Genomic DNA, 4,834 nt, shown 5'->3' with positions numbered 1-4,834 from the left:
TGGCCCAGCTATTTTTTTGGTGCAGTTTGGCCAGGGCCGGCTTCAAAGCCACCACCCTCAATATATGGGGCTGGTGCCCTACCCACTAAACCACAGGTGCCACCCAAAAAGGCACCTCTTCTACTATCCTGTTGAAACTGCTTCCTTTATCCCTCGCTTAGGGGAAGGGAAAAAGAAACTAACATTTATGAAGTGTATGAAGTTGTAAAGAATGAATCAGTAAATGAGCTGCTCTACTAGGCTTTATTTTATACTTAGAGAGATTGGCGCATGATAAAAGATAATATTCATCCCAATTTTACAAAGGAAGGAAACTGAGGCTTAATGATGGTAATTAACTTGCCCGCAGCCATGTAATTAGTAGGCAGTGAAACCAGAATTCACACCCACCCCTCTTAGATCAAAGTCTGTGCTCTATTTCCTGTGAACTACATTACAGAGAGAAAGAGATTCTCAATTGGCCAGATCATCATGGTTCTTTCAAAGGATGCCAGAGAAAGGTGGAAGCTCCTATTTTTTTAAGACTCACTTCTGATTTCTGGCTAATTAGGTTTTGAGAGAAGACCCCCAACCCTCAAAAGGAAGTCCAGTCTCCAAAAGTATCCAGAACACTGCCCCTCCTCTTTGGGCGTTTTCCTGACATTTGGACAAAAGCTAACTCTCAGTTCCTGTTTATTATTAATATATGATTGTGTAATAGAAACCCTTTACTAGTGAATTGGGCCGCTGACAGCCCTTTTCTGAGAATTTTGGAGAACCAAATGTACAGTATAACAAGAAAAACAGCGTCCTAGGAAGCCACCCAGGGGAGCCAGCCAGAGCACTCACTGCAGGTGCCAAATGACGCCCATGGGCCTCTCACGTGTGCACCTGCCCTCTCCATTCCATTTCCTCTCACCGCTGTGTATTACTATGTATTTGCTCTTCAAACAACGGATTAAGTCGTATTTTTTAAACACAATTCAGTTTATCACTCCACACTGTGTTGTGTCCTCTCTCAGGCCTGTAGAAGGTTCCGGTCCCCTGGCACCACCTGGTTTTACTCCTAGCAAAGCTTCCTAGAATGCAATTTTTCTTGTTATTCTGTACGTTTCATTGCTGAGTTGTTCTAGATCCCCCTCTTGTGGGCCATCTATGAAAGGAAATACACTAATTATTTGTGATAACTATGATGAAGCATACTGTAGGTTATAAAGCATTGATTTCTGTGAATCCTATCGAATAGGACCTTTGCTTACTTTTCTTGTGAAATATTACAAGCTTATAAAATGTGCATAGAGAATAATGTAAAAATAAGTGTGCACCCACAACCTAGCTTTGTCAAATCTTAACATTTTGCCCATATTTACTTTAGATCCTTTAAGAACGTAAAACAGATTACAGTTGTGGGTCCCTGGGTACCCTCTCTCACTGCACCCACCCTATTCTGAATCTGTGTGTATAACTCCCGGACATATTTTCATGCTTCTCTACATATCTGTGTGGAGATTCCATCCAAACTATTGTTCTATTTGTTTTAAACTTCATGAGAGGGTGTTATCTCACTGCATGGATTCCTTGCAATCTGCTTTTCTCCCTCAATTTTATACTTTTGGAAGTTTATTCTTTGGTTCTATTTCAGTCATTTCCCTCACCTGTGTACCGTTGATTGTACAAATGCACAGTATATTTGCCAATTCTCTTCTTCTGGGACCTTTAGGTTGTTTCAAATTTTCTTCCTAACAAACAGTGCTGTGATGAACATTCTTGGGTTTGCCTCTGATGTGGATGTGGGAATCTCTCTAGGGTGCCTCCTAAGAGCAGATTTCTAGGTCATTATGTTTGACTTCTTCAACTTCACTGCCTATTGCCCAGGTGGGCACAAAGGACTGTACTGCCTTTCTGCACCCCCATCACTCAGAGCTGTTCACGTCCCTCCCTGCTCTCTGCTCTCCTACCAGGCAGACAGCTGGAAGAAGCAACAGCCTCCCTTAGCTGAGCCCCTGCTCCGTGCCACATACCAGGTTACGTGGATTGCACAGGCTTTCTTGCTGAATATGACAATAACCTTGGGAAGGAGGCATTCACAAGCCCATTTTGCAGAGAAGCAGAGGAGTCCAGGAGTCTGCCTAAGGCCTTGCATTGCTTTTACTAAGATAAGGCGCTGCGGCAGAATGGGAGTCCCTAGGCAGCCCTGCCCATCTGACCCATGGGGCTATAAAGGTCCTTCAGGACCCACCTGAAGTGCTGGGCTGCAGGAGACACACCTCCCCAGAGAGGCCTGGAAGCCTGGCTGCTGAGAGTGAGTGGAAATAAGAAGAAAGGAGAAACAGGCCAGTTAATATTTTTAATGATGAACATCATTATACATACAAAAGTGTAGATTAAAAGTATATTTGACATTAATGTATAAATAAAGAAAAATAAAATGAACAGTTGGGAAGAGTGAGAGAGATGGAAACTAAAGGTATCTAGAGACCTTGAAAAAAAAAGATTTCAAGTGTCAGAAAATAGCATTGGAAAACTTTATATTGACTAATTTTAAAACATGTATTAGACTTGGTGAGTGTTTCATGATAGTGCAGTAGCCTAGGCCTGCTCCCCCCTGTACTGGGAACAGCTGACCTAAATCTGGCAGGCAGGACAGAGGGGAGGGAAGAGCTGATAGACGGGGTGGAATGGTTTTGCTCTGATTTGACCGGAGCCCGGTGTGACCAGGACACTTTGCTTCTCCTCCTCTTTTATTCTTAAGTGAGAGGAGTTAAGCAGACATTCACCTAACACTGAATATCAACATGAATTAGAGAAGAAAAGTCCTAGAGTGTTTGCATTGCTTTTACTAAGACCAAGTCGTAGAGGCTATCTCTTAGAGCTGTTCGTGTTTACTGTTCTTGAAAAGGAAATGACTTCTAAAATAGAGTAGTCAGAGCAAACCAGAAGTGAAAGTTAACAAGTATTACAGGAAGTCAAGAGGAAGCAAAAAAAGTTGATATGGAAGTGAAACTGCTTTGTAAAAAGCACATCAAGAGCATAGCTGATAAAGCAGGTAGCTTTCTTAGCATGAATCAGAGGATAAAAGTCATCGTATGTGCTTTTGTGCACTGAAAACTACGTCTGTTACCTTGATCTTGACTTTGTTAAACTGTGTGAGAGAAAGGAGTCCGTGACGTTGAGACACCTGGATACCTTTAGCGTCATCAAAAATGGGTCTGATGTGCTTTGGCCTTAACTTATGGGTCATATTCTTCTACCTTTGAGCCTCTCATTTCCTCACTTAGAATGTCTTTATTACTCACATTCCACCTCAGAATTTTAGCCCTCCTATTAAGGACTTTGAAAAACTTACTTAAATGTATTATATAAAAATCAAGATTCATGAAACTCTTGAGTCCAACTTGCCCAACTAGGAATTAAGATGCGATACAAAACCAAGAACAAATAAACAAACCAGAATAGGGACCTCAGAGAGAGACCTTTTGTACAAAGGCAGCCCAGAAATTAGTGGGGAAGAATGAGTTATTTGTAGGTATTTGAAAGGTGTTTCAGTGCATAGGATGAAGACCCAACTTCACACTCAAATGGATTCAGTACTGACTATGAACAGTAAAATAAGTTAGTAAAATAAAATGGAGGTGAAGTTCTTTGTGAACCAAGGGTAGAGAAGAACACCTTAAACAAAAAGGAAGGACTTTTTCTTTTTATTTATTTCTTATTTTCAGAGACAGTGTGTCACTTTGTTGCTTGGGCTAGAGCAATGGCTCATCACAGTTCATAGCAACCTCACACTCCTGGGCTCAAGTGATCTTCCTGCCTTAGCCTCCCAAGTAGCTGGGACTATAGGCATGCACCACTGTGCCTAGATAATTATTCTAGTTTTTGTAGAAATTGGATCTTGGTCTTGCTCAGGCTGGTCTCAAACTTATGACCTCAAGCAATTCTTCCTTCTCGGCCTCCCAGAGTGCTAAGACTATAGGTATGAGCCACCATGCCTGGCCTAATAACAATATTTATTACATCAAAATTAAAGATTTCTCATCAAATAACAGACCACCATCAAAGTTAATACATAAACAGAGGATGAATTAGAGAACACACTTGCGATATCCAAGTTGACAAGGAACTAGCACATAGAAAAGTCAAAGAGTTCATGGAAATCAAGAAGAAAACGTCAGCAACTGCAAGACAAAGGTAGTGGGAGATAGGCAGTCACAGAAGACACCTCAAAGAGCATCATATGTGAAGGAAAGCTCAGTCTCATCAGAAACCAGAGAAATGCAGATGAAAAGCATATTCCTTTGTGTCATTCCGCTGCCAGGTCCCTGTCAGAGCAGGCTGGCCTGAGGACTGGCACCTGGCCAGGGACAGTCCGTGGATAAAAAGCTGCCAGCACTGAGGAGGTATCCCATCTGGCTCAGAAAGACTCCTATCTTGGGAATGTAGATTTGCCAAATTGAACATTAAATTAGTGAGTCACAAGGGGAAGAAAGGTGTGAGGCAGAGCCAGAAGGCTGGGCCCGAGGCCTCTGGGGCACCTGGGTAGGAGAGGTGCCACCTGGCCCAGGAGGACAGGGGCCAGCAGCTTTCCACCCCCTCGCCCTGGGGACGTCTTCAGATACACTGCAGATTCTTATTTGGTAGAGGGCTATAATTTCCTTTTAGCCATAAGGAAAGTTCCAGGCTTTATGGTCACTCCCACAAAACTGACCTTTATGGCTCACATGCCCCTACTCTCTCCCCAACGTTCCCTGCCCTCCATAATTTTTATCCTCACTCCCCACCACCTCCTCCTGCCCACTCCTGCCATCTACCTGCTTTGTGTCATGACTTTGTTTTATGCTTTTTTTTTTTTTTTTTT

The sequence above is a fragment of the Otolemur garnettii genome, unplaced genomic scaffold (genome assembly GCF_000181295.1).
Source record: "Otolemur garnettii isolate 467f Iridium unplaced genomic scaffold, OtoGar3 scaffold00053, whole genome shotgun sequence".
Classification (NCBI taxonomy): domain Eukaryota; kingdom Metazoa; phylum Chordata; class Mammalia; order Primates; family Galagidae; genus Otolemur; species Otolemur garnettii.
The sequence above is the reverse complement of the archived record's forward strand: the minus strand, read 5'-3'. Positions refer to the sequence as shown.